The sequence below is a fragment of the Hevea brasiliensis genome, chromosome 13, assembly GCF_030052815.1.
Source record: "Hevea brasiliensis isolate MT/VB/25A 57/8 chromosome 13, ASM3005281v1, whole genome shotgun sequence".
NCBI lineage: Eukaryota > Viridiplantae > Streptophyta > Magnoliopsida > Malpighiales > Euphorbiaceae > Hevea > Hevea brasiliensis.
The window spans coordinates 69,490,516-69,508,223 of record NC_079505.1 but is presented as its reverse complement, the minus strand read 5'-3'; the positions used below and the strand labels follow the sequence as shown (position 1 = coordinate 69,508,223).

General features: G+C 33.6%; 1 long non-coding RNA gene across 1 annotated transcript; it reads left to right on the top strand.

The window, feature by feature from the left end:
- The first annotated feature begins 1,694 nt into the window (after nucleotides 1-1,694).
- LOC110648798 (uncharacterized) lies at nucleotides 1,695-15,642 on the top strand. Its single transcript, XR_002493632.2, has 3 exons — nucleotides 1,695-1,989; nucleotides 13,677-13,756; nucleotides 14,916-15,642. It is a non-coding gene; the product is annotated as an uncharacterized LOC110648798 (long non-coding RNA).
- The last annotated feature ends 2,066 nt before the right edge of the window (nucleotides 15,643-17,708 follow it).

Sequence of the window (17,708 nt, the reverse complement as noted above, 5' to 3'; positions counted from 1 at the left end):
AACATAAAAATGATGTCCAAACAATTAAAAATTTTAAAAAAAATATAAATTAAGATTTAGTCTCTACGTAGCAACATTTCTATTATCTAAATATATATATATATTTTAAATGTATGAACCAACTAATTAATTGTTAGTAATATGCCCAAAAGCATATCATTTTATATGCATCTTGTATATATATTTCATTAATAAAAAGCAATTACATTTTTTTATTTATATAATTTATTTATATGTAATTGAAAAGGTCCATTGATGTTTTGTTAGAAATTTTATTCTTAAGTTGTTAAGGATATGAATGACAGTATTTCTGGCACAAAATATCATAAATTGGTTCACAATCGATGATACTTTATAGAGGACATGACTTATCCAGAAAGATTGTAATCATGTTTGTTCCCAAAGTATTAGTATAAGATATTAATAGGTTGGAGTGGTGAGTCTCATATCACATAGCAAACATGATAGGCACTTATATATGATAAGTAGGCCGAACCAGTGACGCTTATGACAATCACATGGAGTTTACTTTTGTCAATGCATTGTTATATATCATATCAGTGCATATAATCTTTAGACCTGAGATAACACAGTTATCCTGTATATAGGTGGTTTGAGTTTGATATTGATTTCATATTCATACTGTGTGTGGGTATATGGGCATGTGTTGGCTCCTACTAATTATATATAGAGATAAGTGTTGATCAAGATGGGATCCGTTACCCTAAGTAAATAGGGATAAAATCTTATGTTCATTTAATTGTTCTTGATTATTCAAGTTCCTGACCAGGACAGATAGATTTAGTCGGAAAAGTGTTTTTCACAAGAAAGTCTGATTAATCAAGAATTAGAATTAAAAGAGAACATAACATTTATAGCATATAGAGTTTGACATTAACCATGACTCTAGCTAGAATTGGAATTTTATAATGGAGAGATCTTAGTGCATAGTAACATATGATTAAAAGGTTCATTTAAGGTATTCCTTATTACTAATTGGGTGGTCATGGCATGCTATGCTAGGTATCAACCGTGGTTTATGAGATACCTATAATGATTTAGAGAAGTTATTTGTGGTAAGAAAGAGTTCTAATGATATTAAGAGTTAATATCATTTCTCATTACCAATTAGTAATGAGCCTAGTAAGTCACACACCTACACAAGTAAATCACAAAGTGAATTATGATTTAATTGATTAATTAAAGAGTTTAATTAATTAATTAAATAGATTTGGTTTGCAATAAGATTGCAAAGTTCCTAGCATGACTTGAAACCAAATCTAGGTTGTTGGATGTATGATATAAACAAAATGGTAAAATTAATTAATGAAGATTAATTAATTAATTAATTTATATGTGATATAATTTAATTTGAGGGAGAAATTACAATTTTGGTTGAGAACTCAAAATTGTAAATAAGGGCAAAATAGTAATTACACACGGTAACACGTGGCACCATTAGATGGTAACACGTGGCACTTATATGAGCATGCTATTTGTCTTCTAATGATGGAAGTCAACTTTTTTACAATTGAATCAAGCTTTGATACTTGTCTTAATGAGATTGAGACAAATGTAAAGTAAGATTAAATTAGAGCTTGACAAGTGGCACTTTATTAAAGCATTTTGTCTTATGTATATAAATACAAGACAAGAAGAAGAAGTAATCTTCTTCTTCCTCTCTTCTTGTTGGACAGCACAAGAGGCTCTCTCCCTCTTCTTCTTTTCTTCCATTAACAAGTCAGAGAAAGTTTTGTTTCTCCTTGAATCAAAACACTAGGAATTGTTTCTAGTGCACTATACATCCATAGAACCTCACCTAAAGCAAAAGCCCAAAAGAATCAAGTGGTTAGCAAGCAAATTAAAAGGAGGTTTGGGGTTGCCAAAGGTGCCTTGGTGGTGCTTGTGGTGGACAATCTAGAGGGGCTACATTTGGAGCTCTTGGAGACTCTCAAAGGGAACAAGAAGGATTGATTCAACGCCTTTGAGGTTAGTTGAATTCAATTCTCCCATTAGCTAGGGTTTCATGAATTAATGGTTAATTCTCAATCTTAAATGGCAAATGAACTCCTAATGTATGCCAAAAGTGTGATTTGGCATGCTAGAGGGCATTAGAAGTCATATAGGTTCATAAGTTACTTGGTATGCTAGCATATAACCCTAGAATAATTTTTGAAATTCAACCTTCTAATGGCCCTAAATTCACGCTTCCGTGTCTTCATTAATTTCACTAAAATAGAGAAACTAAATGATAGTATTTTTTAAAATATAAATATCAACTAATTAATTTCTTTAAAATAGAATAACTAAATAATAATATGAATAGTATGGGTGATAGAAAATTTGATGGATGGATTAAATAGTTTAATAAAAATTTTTATAAGGATTAAATAATATATTTTTTAAAATATAAATATCAAATTATTAATTTTATTAAAATATAGAAACTAGATAGTAATTTAAAAAAAAAAAATCAAAAGCACCATCCATGGCAGCTTCTGAAGCTAGAATAGAGTTGATAAACTAGGGGAAGGTCCCCTTCTTAATTTAGGCTTAGCCCTCTCCAAGGACAAGATTCGGACTTGTCTATGGGATATTCCTCCACAAGGAATCTTCTCTTGGCATCTTAGGACATTTTGTTGTTTCTCCACCTTCCTCCTTTTAGCAATCTCATAATAGTTGCGTAGTTTCTGTTTTTCAATTTTCTATTTTATTTTATTAATATTATAATCTGATATGTTTTGGATGAATATTTTTAATTTTTTAATTACATAGTATAGATATTTAAAGTAAATAATTTATTTTTATGAAATAAAATATTTTTATCGTGGATTACACGTCCACAATATCTAATAATTTAATATATTACTTTATTTTTCACTTTATTTTGAATAATTAATTTATTTTTATGAGATAAAAAGTTTTTATTATATTAATTATACGTGCTGAGAAGCAACACAATACTTAATAATTTAATATGTCATTTTATTGTTTACTTTATTTTTAATAAATTAATAATTTATGTGGAGTCATTTATTTTTATTTTGTGGATTACACGCATTAAAAAGTTACACATTATTTAATAATTTAATATGTCACTTTATTTTTCACTATAATTAAATAAATAATTTATTTTATGAAATAAAATATTTTATCACGTAGATTACCCGCACTAAGAGCCATATAATATTTAATAATTCAATATATTATTTTAATTTACACTCGATTAATGCTATTATTGCTCTTATCTCAATTATAACACCACCACCACTACCACCATCACTTTTATTATTATTATTATTATTATTAAAAAAGTATGATATTTTAAATTAAATTATACAATATATTTGAAATTAAGCTAATTTAAAAAAAAAAGCATAATATTCAAAAATACCATATGCCACATTTAGAAAAAAATTCAAATAATTTTTAAATATTTGAAATGGTATTTATATATAAATAGTATATTGACCGTAACTTCTATGATAGTAAGTTACATAAAATGATGAGTTAATATATATATATATATATATATATATATATATATATATATATATATATATATATATATATATTCTCTCTAGTTTTTTAGGCTTAGCCCTCTCCAAGTAAAAGATTCGGACTTGTCCATGGGATATTCTCCTCCACGAGGAATCTTCTCTTGGCATCTTAGGACATTTTGTTCTTTCTGCACCACCTTCCTCCTTTTAGCAATCTCATAATAGTGGTATAGTTTCTATTTTTCAATTTTCTATTTGATTACATTAATATTGTAATCTGATATATTTTGGATGAATATTTTTAATTTTTTAATTACATAGTATAGATATTTTAAGTAAATAATTTATTTTTATAAAATAAAATATTTTTATTGTGCGATTACACGTGCACAACATTTAATAATTTAATATATTACTTTATTTTTCACTTTATTTTGAATAATTAATTTATTTTTATGAAATAAAAAGTTTTTATCATATTAATTACACATGCTGAGAAACAACACAACACCTAATAATGAAATTTGAAAATGAAATGTACCAGCCTGGACCACACATTGCTCAAGAATTGCTCAAATTCTCAAGTACAAATCTCACTGTTAAATAAATTCAGCAATTTCTTGGAATTATCAACTATCTCAGAGAATTTATCCCTCATGTATCCAAATACACCAGCCAACTTTCCAAGATGCTAAAATAATAAGACCCCCACTTGGGGTAATTAACAGACCACATGAGTATTATTATGTTTAACTCAGGTTTAGGGGCTCCCGGCTAGCGATGGTATCAGAGCCTAGATTTTTGTCCAAGAGGGGGATATGAATAAGGTTTAATTTGAGATAAGTAAGGAGAATCAATTAACCATGAGTTGCACAACACTAATACCATCTTCAAACATCATTATTGAGCCAGCTTCATCTTCTTTCTCTTATCCAATTAACCTGTCCTCTTCTCTATCCCTATCACTTCTTGTAGATGAACTTTAATCTCTAAAATAGATAAGCTAGTTGAAATTTCACACATCCCTGATAGCGCACAGGTTGAAGAATCTCTTCTTCCTCTGATAAGTCCATATAATATTTACAGGTGCTCTGGATATTTTACTAGAAGCATTAGAACTCTCATTTCCTCCAGAAAAACAGCTAATAAGGAGTATGTTTAGACTTTGCATCTGGATCAGTGTGCTCTTAAATCCACAACTGCAGAACAATATGTAACTCTTGAAATCCCTCTAGCTCTTATTCCTTCATAGAGAAGACAGGGATATTCTCATCTCCATTATGGAGCTATTCGCCTTGTGCTCACCCTCCATGGTAGATGAGGTCTCTCAGTGACAGTCAGATTATCCTTATTGGATACTAGGTTCCTCAATTAAGAACATGCTGTGATTGGTACCTGTATAACCACTCTCCACACTGGAAGTGTGGTTCTTACTTTCTTCCCCAACTACAACACGTCTCTTCAAGACCCTAATGCCATAGATTTATCTCAGCCAGGAGTGTCCTCTGATGCTCTATTCATCCTTGAAGACATAGAAACCACACCCACTATTGTTCAGATTCCTCGACAATTGTCTAAAGGAGATTTGGTAAAGATCATTCCACGGGAATAGTTTACTAACTATGAAAAGTTGCATGATAATTTCCTACTTATCCAAGTGACAAAGCCTAAGTTTCACAGGCAAGCAGATGGTACTGTCAAGACAGTTTTCAAGGAACCAGAAAGCACTTCACAAACTCCTACAATCTTCCAAACCATGATGATCTCTCCAGTGCAAGGAAAAAGAGAAAAAATTCCTGTTCACTCCTTTCGAGCAGATGGATGGCTAGTCTATACAGATAAAATCCATGGATATTTCATTTGGGATGCTCCAGGTTCAGGAATGTGCGATGAAGGATGTGACTGTCACCTAGAACAATGAGCTGATGATGATGATAGTTATTGCAGTAGCAAGAAAGGGAAAAAAAAATTCAAGACTCTCCCTGCAAAACCTTGAAAGCTAGAAGGGACTCCTCGTCAGATTCAGGACCCTAGATTGATATTCATAAAGATGTTCAAAGGAAAAATCATTTACCAATCTATGAACTTGCCTTAAAAATCTTGAGAAAAGAAAGGGAGAAAGAGAAAAGGATTTCTGCTCCACTACCTCCGGTACTTCCTCTTGTACAGTCCTGTATGATGTTCTCATAAGAAGACGTGTATGAATAAGATTTTTTTCCGCTCAGGCATCGGATTGATCCAGCATAACAGCTTATATCTAGGCCATTTATTCAAACATCTGCTGTTAGCCCAGATGGACAACCTAAGCCATTAACTCATGCTGAAGAAGTCCTCAACTGGTCGACTTTAAATGCCAAGGCTCAAAATGCTTTCTTAGAAAAAATTGACTCAAAAATGGACCTGATAGTCGGACAAGCTCAATTGACTAAAACAAAGGTTGATAATTTATCAGCCCAAGTCAATAAACTTTATGTTGATCTTCAGTCCAGAGTCAATCAACTTGATAAAGACCTCAGAGCCTTACTTTAGCAAAAAAGGTTTGGCTATGAATTTGAGCAAAAGGAGTCAGAAATCAAAAAGTTAAAAGCTCAAATTGCTCAGATAGAAGCTGACTTAGCCAAAAGGAAACCATCACCATTTTACTATGACCATCATAATCTGTTTCTTCCCCCTTCTGATTATAATCCTTTTCTTCATTTTATCCACCCTCTACCTATAAGCCATTCTATCAGACAAACCCTTATCCTCAATCACCATTCCATAATCCTTTTTAAGAAAAACCTAAACTAAAAGCTCAGCCTTCCTCATCTACTGCTCAACCCTCTAAAATTATTTCATCTTCAGAATCTATGGAGGAAGATAAAGTCAAACCCAGAAAAGACAAATAGTAAGTGGCTGGTGATCCTCCTTTGCAACAAATGGTAATTTCAGCTGGGCCCTTAACGAATGAGACAGATTCCTCATCAGGAACTGATTCTGAAGAGGAATTAGCAGATATCACAAATCTGCTGATAGCAACTTCAACAAGCTTTAATGATAGGATCACAGAACCTCATATAGAGCAACCAACTGATACTCTTGATGGAGAAAATCTAGATAAAGCTCTCCCCAGGCCAACTTCTGGTCCTTGGTTCACTCTTGATAATATTCCTCCAGCCAAATGAAGAGATAGAATGACAAAATTTCATGCTTGACTTGATATTCAAATGCCTAAATCGGATGCAGTATTATCGAGTGTTTTGAAAGAATTCTCCTGTAAATTCATTGGATCATTAAGAGAATGGTTCTAGAGTCTTAGAGATTATAAGCGGCTCTTGTTTTACTAAGCATCGATCATAGGAGTTATGAATGCTCTCTATGAGGAATGCATTGGTGACTACACACTCTACAATAGACAGGTGCAATAAGAATACTTTGAGATGAAATGCTAGTCTTTAAAAAAGAAAGATATTGAGTTTCATTACCAAAGGATGTCTCAGAGATACAATCTGTTGAACGGATACAATAATGTCAACCTGAGACACATTTATATTGCTTCTTTGCCAGAACAATTACAACATGAATTACAGCGAGCAATTTTGGCTACCCGTAAAGACATGACCTAGATAACCCTAGGAGAAATTCATCAAATGATGCTAGCCACTCTTGAAAAAATGTGTGATCAGTAGCGCTTTACGAGTAACATGCTAGACAATAATAAGTCTCTGTGAAAAATATGCAGAAAATCTTATCTCGTAATCAAATGCAAAGAAAAGAATTGCACCTACAAATCTAAGAAGAAGAAGCATCTGAAGCATTACAAAATCAATAACAGTAAGAACAGGAAGATATGAAGATTTGTTCGATTTTTTAAGAAAAAATCAGCCGGGGGAAAAAAGTTTGAAACAGACAGATGCTTTATCTGTGGGAAAAAGGGGCACTTCCCTAAAGAATGCCCTCAAAAGCCCAAACAAGCAGCAAAATTGATCCAATAAATTCTCCAGAATACACATCTTGACCTGGACAATGCTGACATTGAGTCCCTATTTTCAGAACAAGAAGAAGCCAATGAAGAAACTATCTTTGCCCTAGAAGAGATCTTTCTAGACGAAGAAAAATCTTCGTCAGAAGATGATTTTAGATACCTCAGTATTAATACTCTTCAGTCATGCCATCCAGTACAGCCCCTGATCTTAATTCCATGGGTGCACATTCATGTCCTACCTTTTAAATATGAAAGACCAATTCCTATCATTGGTTTTCTTGATACTGGTGCCCATAAAAGCATGATGAATTCTGCAGTATTGCCTAATGAAGCATGGATGCCTCATTCAGAATTTTTCAAAGCCGCAGATGGGAAAGTATTTTGCACCAATCTCATTACCAAAAAACTCATTGGAATACTATTCTTTTTAGATTGTACCATATGGACAAAAGTTATTGGATCAACTCTGCTTGATAAAGATTTATTGATAGGATTTGATGTGTATTAGTAAGCTCAACATCTTCAAATCCTTCCTACCAGCTTGAAACACAAAAGGTCTTTTAAAACCTTCACCACTGTTCCAAAATTGTTCTCCGTGTCTGAAGTTCCAGAAGAATTTATCAAATACAAGGAGCTACTTATGCCATCCTGTGCAGAATCCCATGTTGACTTTTCTCATCTAGCACCTCTATGGAAAAACAGAGATTTCTTTATTAAACTCCCTTTTAAACTTAATGAAGATGTTAATGCTACAAAGGCAACTCATCTAGGAATGACTCCAACAGACCTCCTATTAGCTCAACAGGAATGCCAACAGCTACTTTAACAAGGTCTTATTGAGCCCACCAGTTCAGGATGGGCCTATTAAGCCTTTTATGTTGAAAAAATATCAGAAAGGATTCAAGGGAAAAAAGGCTGGTCATTGACTATAAGCCCTTAAATCATTTCTTAATGGATGATAAATTTTTACTTCCCAGGATTAGTTCTCTATTAACTCATTTACAAGAAGCATATATATTCTCAAAGTTTGATCTTAAAATAGGATTCACACAGCTAGGAATTGATCAGGTAGAAAGATACAAGATAGCATTTTGCATTCCTAATGTTCAATATCAGTGGACCATAATGTCTTTTGGGCTCAAAGTTGCTCCCTCACTATTCCAAAAGGCCATGGTTCGAATCTTTGAGCCTATTCTTCATAGTGCCCTAATCTACATTGATGATATTCTGCTATTTTCAAAAGATAGTTCAACCCATAAACAACTCTTAGCCCAATTTGACTCTTTGGTCCAACACTATGGGATTATGTCATCTGAAAAGAAGAGCTACCTGGCCCAAACTGATATTGAATTCCTTGGAATGAAATTTAAAAATGGGATGTACCAGCCTAGACTGCACATTGAGCAAGAATTACTCAAATTCCCAGATGTAAATCTCACTGTTAAACAAATTCAATAATTTCTTGGAATTATCAATTATCTCAGAGAATTTATCCCTTATGTATCCAAATACACTAGCCAGCTTTCTAAGATGCTAAAAAAGAAGGCCCCCACTTAGGGTAATGAACAGACCACAGCTGTAAAAGTTTTAAAGAAAATAGCTCAAAACCCCCCTCTTCTAAAAATTCTAAGCACAAGGAAAAGAATTCTCCAGACTGACACTAGTTACGAATATTGGGGTGCTATTTTACTTGAAGAACTCGACGGAAAGCGATAAATTTATAGTCATGCAAGTGGACAATTCAAAGAGTCTGAAAAATACTATCACACTATCTATAAGGAGATCTCAGCCATTAAGAATGGAATCAAGAAATTTGAGTTTCATCTTATCGGCCATCATTTTCTGATAGTGATGGACAATTCATCTTTTCCAAAGGTCCTTCATTTCAAAAATAAGTCTCTTTCAGAACCACAATTATTGAGGCTCAAAAGCTGATTTGATAAATATGACTACACTATCCAACATATAAAAGGGCATCTCAACCTCATCCCAGATTTCCTCACCAGAACACCAAATATTTCTTTACTCACTTCTCTTCCAACAATTTCTCTCATCTTTATGGCAGACTCCTCCAGGTCCTCTAAAGCTCCGATACCACAGTTCCTCATTCCAGCAACAGAAACATTTTCACTCAGATGCATACCAACAATGATCCTTTCCCAAATTATTGAATTTGCAAAAAACCATCTGTTCCATTTTCAAAACCTATCCAATGTCCTCAGACAACATAAAGACAACAAGACTAAGTTTCGTCCGGATGCTTCATTCCTCACAATTTTCTGTTTTAATCTCTCAGATGACCTGCTCCTTAAAGAAAAATGGTTCTTATGGTGCATGATCACTCTCTATGCCATTGGTTTTGAAGTTCCCACCATACCCATGTACTATTTCCTAAATGACAAGGGCAATCAGAAAAAAATCATACAGAACTTTCTTGAATGGTTCAAGCCAATTCCTCAATGGTGCAATGATCTAAAAAGGATCATCAATTACTATGGTCTATGGCATAGATCCTCAGACAATGGTAAGGAATTTTGCTCACTGTTCATCATGCATCGACCTTTCTTTAGAAACCTTGAGGGGATACTCTGGACTCAAAAGTCAGTCTATGAATACCTCACTTATTTCAAGTCTATCCACTTTCCTTAGAAAGAAAATTACAGCCTATCTTCATGAACCCAACCACTTCAGGCCTAAAGCTCAAATTTTAGAATCAACCTCTATAGGTCCAAAAGCAAAACCTAAAGCAGTTCCGGACTACAATTCAAAGATTTGGCAAGATTCATAGGATCCAACAGATATGGACACCAACATCAAGCTCTTTGATGAACCTCGAAGCTTGTGAAAAAGAGATTTTTATGGCAAGGACTTCGATTCTGATGACTCATACTATTACAATAATAATTTGAGTCCCAGTTTAAAACTCCTTCTAGATAAGAACTCTTCCAGACAGAACCAAAAGACACCCAGAAAATCTAAAATGATGCCTGTAGACTATTCTGGTACAAGCTTTACAGTATGTAACCCATGACAGATGCCATCAGGACTCCATACAGACTGACAGCAGACTATCTCTCTGAAGCTGAGAAAATATGTATAATTAATTTTAGTCAGATAAGTTCTCTGTATAATTAATCTTAGTAAAATGAGTCATTTGTCCTTATGTATGACCTAGTTAGGTATGAGTCATATGCCTATCTAACTAGTTCTTATCTTGTTAAATGTCTCTACCTAACTATTAGGTAGACATGGGTTTGTATAAAAAGTAGTTGTAATAGTTTCAACTCCCCTCCTATAAAAAGGGAACTTTGGTTTCATTTGTAGAGAGAGTTATCAAGCAATAACATTTCAGCTTCCTTATCTTATCTTATGGCTTTCTAAATTTCTCTCCCTCTCCTGAAAGTCTAGAATTTCATCTTATTCATATCATCCTCTACTAAGGCATGAGTATGCTCTACACTTGCCACTTTTAGTGGATCCTGTGTATTAGAAAATACTAGTTCATTGATCCTTTGCTACGGTCCTCTAAATCTAGTTTTGTATAATAATATAAAAGGGCAAAGCCTTAAGATTTGTTTAGCCATGGTAGCTTATTATATCTCAGCACCGCATGAGTATTATCATGCTTAACTCAGGTTTAGGAGCTCCCAGCCAGCGATGTGTTAAGAAGCTGCATATAATTTGATAATTTAATATGTCACTTTATTTAAATAATTTATTTTTATGAAATAAAATATTTTTATCATGTAAATTGCCTGCACTAAGAGCCGCATAATACCTAATAATTCAATATATTACTTTAATTTACACTCTAAACGCTATTAAAAATATTTTTTTATTATTATTATAATTGTACTATCATTATTACCACCATTGATGCTATTATTGCTCTAATCTCAATTATAACACCACCACCACCAATATTATTATTATTATTATTATTATTATTATTATTATTATTATTATTATTATTATTATTATTATTATTATTATTATTATTTAAGTATGATATTTTAAATTAAATTATACAATATGTTTGAAATTAAGTTAATTTAAAAAAAAGCATAATATACAAAAATACCATATGCCACACTTAAAAAAAATTCAAATAATTTTTGAATATTTCAAATGGTATTTATATATAAATAGTATATTAACTATAGCTTCTATGGTGATAAGTTACATAAAATGATGAGTTAATATATATATATATATATATATATATATATATATATATATATATATATATATATATATATATATATATATATATATATATATATATAACACCAATATTCTCTCTAGTTTTTTAAAGACAGAGTTTCCTCTCACATTTTAGTTTTTTTTTTTTTTTCTAAGGCTCCAATCTCTTCTTCCGTCAGGTAAGTCAACTGTCTCTTGCTATATCCAGGTAGGGGATGGCTTCCTTTCCCCTCATTCAAACAGTAAGCCTCTCTCTACCCACCTCCGGGTGGGGCTGTAAATATTAAGTGAGGGATTTTTGTATTAATCTGCTTAGCTTTGGTGTGCAATTATTGAAGATAGTTGGTTCAGTTCTAGGTTTGCATGCAGGAGAGTGTATCAATTTTAACTTTAGGAAGGGTAGTTCTGTCAGCCACTACTGATAGTCGTTAACCCTCAATGACTAAAAGAGATTGAGACTGTCAATTGAGCTCTGCCTTTTGTTTTCTTCACTGGCCATCACCTATGTCTTCCTTCAGTTTCCATGGCAAGGGTTTTTTAGTGCTTCGATTGTTTTTTAGCTTGGTTGATCTTTGGTGGTTTTGTTTGGGGTGAGATAAGATATCTTCCAACTTGCATGACCATCATTTGGAGAGGTTCCCTTATGGTTCAAATATAACATACACCATTTTTTGATGTCAGAATATCTGTTATCTATAAAATATTCTTGTGAAATTTAAAAATTTCACAGACTTGGGAGTGGTGGAAGGACATATGGATGAGGTTGTATATATGTATATGGATGTGTGAGTGTATGAGGTGTTGGGAGAGTCCAAGTTCATGTTTGGAGTTAGGTGAGAAACTCAAGTTTCCTTTTTGTACAAAATGACTTTTTACAGCCAGAAGCATGACTTTCGGCAGTCAAAAGTCCCCCGACATTATAGGTATAAAAGGGGAAAAGACTTGAATTTCTGGCCATAAGGGCTCACACTCTCACTTCTCTCTCTCTTACAACTGCTGTAGCATGCAAGAAGGTTTTTGAGAAGTTTTCCTTGTCAATTTCATGTTTTGAAGCTTGATTCTTCTTCTGGAAAGCTTATTAATAGTGGATTGAAGCTGGGATCACCAATTCACCTTCTTCTCAAATTCAAGGGAAGGAGATAAATTCTCTTTTCTCTTGATCTTTTAGAAGGATCTACGTGTATTTATGTATGTTAGGATGGTTGGGTTTTGTTACATGTGGGATTAAGAAGTTGAATTTTGATAGGGTTAAGTATGAGGTTTGCATGTTGAGTTCTTGATGCAGGTTTGCTTAGAGGTATGCTTTTCATGTTGGGTTTTGGCATGTTGATCCAAAATAAGGTTTTGTTCTTGATTCTTGTTAAGTTTAAGTGTTTATAAGCCTTAAATGGTTAGTTTTTTTAATTGAACCTATGGATTTCTTATTTATGTGATGTTTGAAGTTAGATAGAAACTTGAATTTTGGCTCATGTTAGTTGCATGCGTATGCTGAGCTTGAATTCAAGTTGTTTTAGGCCCTAGTTATGTGTTAATATGCTCGGATTGTGTTTTGAAACTTTGTAGTGAGTTTTGAGGTTTTTAAGAAGAGAATTCTACCGGTTTTCAACTTGAAAATTCTGAAAATTCCAAAGTTTAGCTGTTGAAAACCGTTATTTCGACAATGGAAGTATGCAGTTTCTCAACAAAAATCTAGAAAATTTTCAGGTTCAATAGCCAAAGTCTAAGACTTCGGCAGTCACAGTAGCTACTGGACTAAAAGAGACTTTTAAGCCTCAAGGGCTTAGTAGCCGAAGTCCAAGACTTTGGCAACCATAGTAGCTACTGGTCTAAAAGGCCAGTTGAAGCCTAAGACTTCAACAGCCGAAGTGAGTTCTGCCATGCCTATTCTTCCTTCTATTCTAAGGTTCCAAAACATGATTTTACTATCCAAAAGGACCTACAATTGTTTGTTTGATGTGTGTATAGAGTTTTAGAGCTTCGAATAACTCCTTAAGTTCTAATATTTATAGGATTGGACTTGAGAGATTCCTGAAGCTAAGGATCCAAAGCTAGCTTCCGTTCGAATAAGGTGTTTGATAGGCTATAAGAGGTGAGTAACACTAACCTTAATTAATGTAATTTATTTAAATTGAACTCATGATCATTCACATGCATCATTTCATTATTTATTAGGGTGTATATATCTAGAACACAAATATGTTGCATTTTTGCATTCTTGTTGTTGATGCCTGATGGACTTTAGATGACCCATTGGCCTCCCCTATGTTATGTATATATTATGTTTATGATGTGATCATACATGATCTGTGGTGGTAAGACCAGGTGAGGCTTAATAAGCCCTAGCACACTACTTTTAAGCATAAATCTTGAGGAGTATTTGTATGAGCCTGGAACATTGAATATGTTACTTATTTAAGAGAAAGTCTTGAGGTGCCTCTGTATGAGCCGAGCACATTTGGATTTGGGAGACCACTGGTGACAAGTCCATCCTATGTGTTTATGATATGAAAATTCATTTGGATGATGCATTACATATGTATGAAGGAAAAATAAAAACATAATTTATGCATGTTTGGTTAGTTTACTCACTGAGCTTATATAAACTTACCTCTTTCCCCTAACCCCTAGATGCAGGGATGCAGGAATAGAGGAACCCCTTTGAGAGTGAGCAGCAAGAGTAGCTGTACAATTTTTTTATGTATGTTGTATGTTTAGATAGACATGTAAACTGTAAATGGATAGTTACTATGTTCGTATTCAGGATTTTTGATAAATGTTTTACTTTAAACATGAGTGATGTAATGATGGATGCCTAAAATCTAAGCTAACTCTTTATTAAGTATGTATGTTAAACCAATTACGCTTTAGTGACTTTCTATGTATGCAAAGGTTCAAATTTCAAACCAAATTTATATTAAGAATGTTTAAGTATAAATGAAAAGATTAAAGTGTAATGGGTTTAGAGTAGGCTTGGATTGTGAGTTTATAGGAATATGTTTATTTTTAACAAGTTTTTAAGCTTGCTATGGATTCCGACAGCTTTAAGTTGGCTAGATCCCTAGTGCCAGTACTGGCCTCTAGTCTAGGTCATTAATGTTACACTCATTTCATATAGGCATTTTAGGGTAGTTTTGCATCCATTTTGCCCTTATATTTTAGTATATTTTATGTTTTTAGCTTTATTTTAGCTTATTTATTAACTTTAGATACTTTATTTTTTATTTATGTAATTTTGTTATTTTTGATAGGTTTTTGTGGCAAATCGAAGATCAATGAGTGCATTAGGAAGTGATTTGATGAAATTTGGAGTTCTTTAAGCATGGAGGAAAATTGAAAAAATCAAGCCTTGAAAAAGCAAATTAGCCAAAATTTGCTTGAAACTTTACTTATGATGTTGCTTAGGGTATGTCATATAAGCTTAACCTTAAGTCTGTTCAAGCTGAAAATCAAGCACGGCTTAAATCCTACATATTCAAGCTTTTACTCCAAAACCTATCGAGAATTGCTTATGATCCTGCTTAGGGTAAGCGGCAGTACTTAAGGTGCAGCACAAGTCAAGCTGAAAGTCAAGCATGAGTAGAAAAGTCTATTTTACTCCAAGTCTGCCAAGATTTGCTGAGGGTCTGCTTAACTCTAAGCAGACAGTGCAACCACAGGCCGAAATTTGCTGAAGAAGCTGCTTAGGGTAAGCAGTACCCTAAGCAGACTGCCCAAAACGTGAATGACTCTGCTGACTTGGACATTTCTACACCTCATTTCCTACCCACTCCTTGGCTCTTATTCACTTTTAGAGCAACTTTTTGGGACCATATAAAATCATCATTTTCTAGTTTTTGCCACAGGAGGAAACAGGAAGAAATAAAGAAAAGAAAAAAAATTATAAATAAAGAGAGGAGGAGGACGCCATTTTTCTGAGGAAGGAGCTGCGGCAACCATCTTTGGGAGCTCTAGAAATTAGAGTTTTGGGTTCTTCTACCTGGGTTTTTCTATTTTTAGTCCTCTTATCATGTTTTTCTTTACTTTTCCATTAATCTTTCTTGTAAATACTAACATGAGTGAATAAACTCTTTGGATTTCGGAGTTGGGGAAATATGTTTTAGATTAATTTGTAGATTTAGACTGATTATTTCCATATTTTATATAAATATAAGTTTTGATTCATTCCTTGTGTGCTTGATTTACTTGCCTAATGTTGGTACCCATTGGGTATTGTGTTAATCTTTGATTGAAGGACCGAAATGTGAAAGTCATTGATAGATAATCAAGGATTAGAACTTAAAATTACCTAGATTTAAAAATAAACTAGGATTTTAAGAAGAATTAATGATTAGTTACAAAACTTAATGGGTTTTAAAGTAATCAAATAACATACGAAAGTAGGTTTGGTTATTTTAGAACACACTTTGGTTTGCTTGAAAAAGATATTAAAGGAATTTAGAATCAATCACCTTCAAACTCTATTTTTCCCTAAAAATTGGAATACCCAAGACAAATTCCAATTAATTTATGCATAACCCTCAACTCAGAAATCACTTTTAATATAATTAGACTTTGATTTAAATTACCGTTATTAATTTAGTTTAATTACAAACTAGATTTAGAATTTATTTGTTTGCTCTTTACCCATTCCAATTAGATTAATCAATTTACTTTGCTCATTTACATTTACCATTTATTCATCGATCATTAGCCCAAATAATTGCTTCATTCATAGTTTGGTGCTCAAATGGCAAATCCTCGTGGGAATGATACTTGACTCATCACTCTATTACTTGAGACGACCCATATACTTGCGGATACGCTCGACAATTACATAGAAGGTGTGTAGTGCTGCTGGCTTGAAGATGCCAAATCCCCTTTTTTGGGTCGATTATCCGAATAGCCTATGGTTTTCTTACTTTTGGGTCCTCTGGACCTATTATTTGGTAGGTTAGACTGTAGGGTTTGCTAGAATCCATCTTGCTTTTAGCCATGGGCCTTGTACAATAATGCTTCTTTTTTTTTTGAAAGATAATAATTTCATTGAAGGCCCTAAAAAGGCAATTCAGATATTACAAAAGAGCATTGTGTTAGGGGATTAAAAAAGAAAGAATCATCCCTCAGTGCCTTGGAAGCAAGGGTATGTGCAGCCATATTACACTGGCATCTAATAAAAGAGAAGGACACCTCCTCTAAAGACTGAGAAAGATTTATCACATCTTGGAGAATGTTGGAGATTTCTACTGGTATTAAGCCTCCTTGCAAAGCTGAAGTGACTATTTGAGAGTCTCCTTCAACAATAACATGTTTGAAGTTCTTGGAGATTGCCAACTGAAGTGCTTCTCTGCATGCTAAACACTCCAAGATAAGAGGGTCGATAATTCCCTGATATCTTTTCAAAGACCACCCACACGGATTACTAGAATGATCCCTTGCCAATGTTGCCATCGTTCCCAACTTTCTGCATGCTTGCGTAGCACCATCAAAGGAAATGATCTTGTCCCCCGGTGGAAGAGTAAATTGAGGACTATGAGGGGGATATGGCATTGAAATTGAGGGAAGAGCTGAGTTTGCTTCCTTGAATTCTTCAAAATATCGGGTTGCTAGCGCAATGGTTTCATTTAAGTGCATCACCTGCTGGTGGAAGATGAGCAAGTTTTGGTTCTTCCACATCTGCCATACAAGGAAACACATTAAATGAATAAGTTCTGCCCCATGTTCATGCTGCCTAAGGTGCGAAATGATTTCACTCCAAAGATCTTTAAGACTGTTTCCTACTAGCTGATCTGACCTTAATCTTAATGGGGAATGTATCCAGATTTCTCTTGCTCTCGGGCAACGAAAGAAAAGGTGCTTCAGGGATTTTGTTTCTTCACAAAAACAACAATTTTTTTGAATGTGTGGCATTTTCCTATTCAACAGTTCATTGCAAGGAAGGCTCTCCTGCAGCAATCTCCAAAAGAGCACTGAGATTTTCCTTGGCAGATGCAAGTTCCATATAGCTTTCCAAAAGAGACACAATCCAGTTTTTGACGTAGGACCAGGTGCGGCTCCAAGCCGTT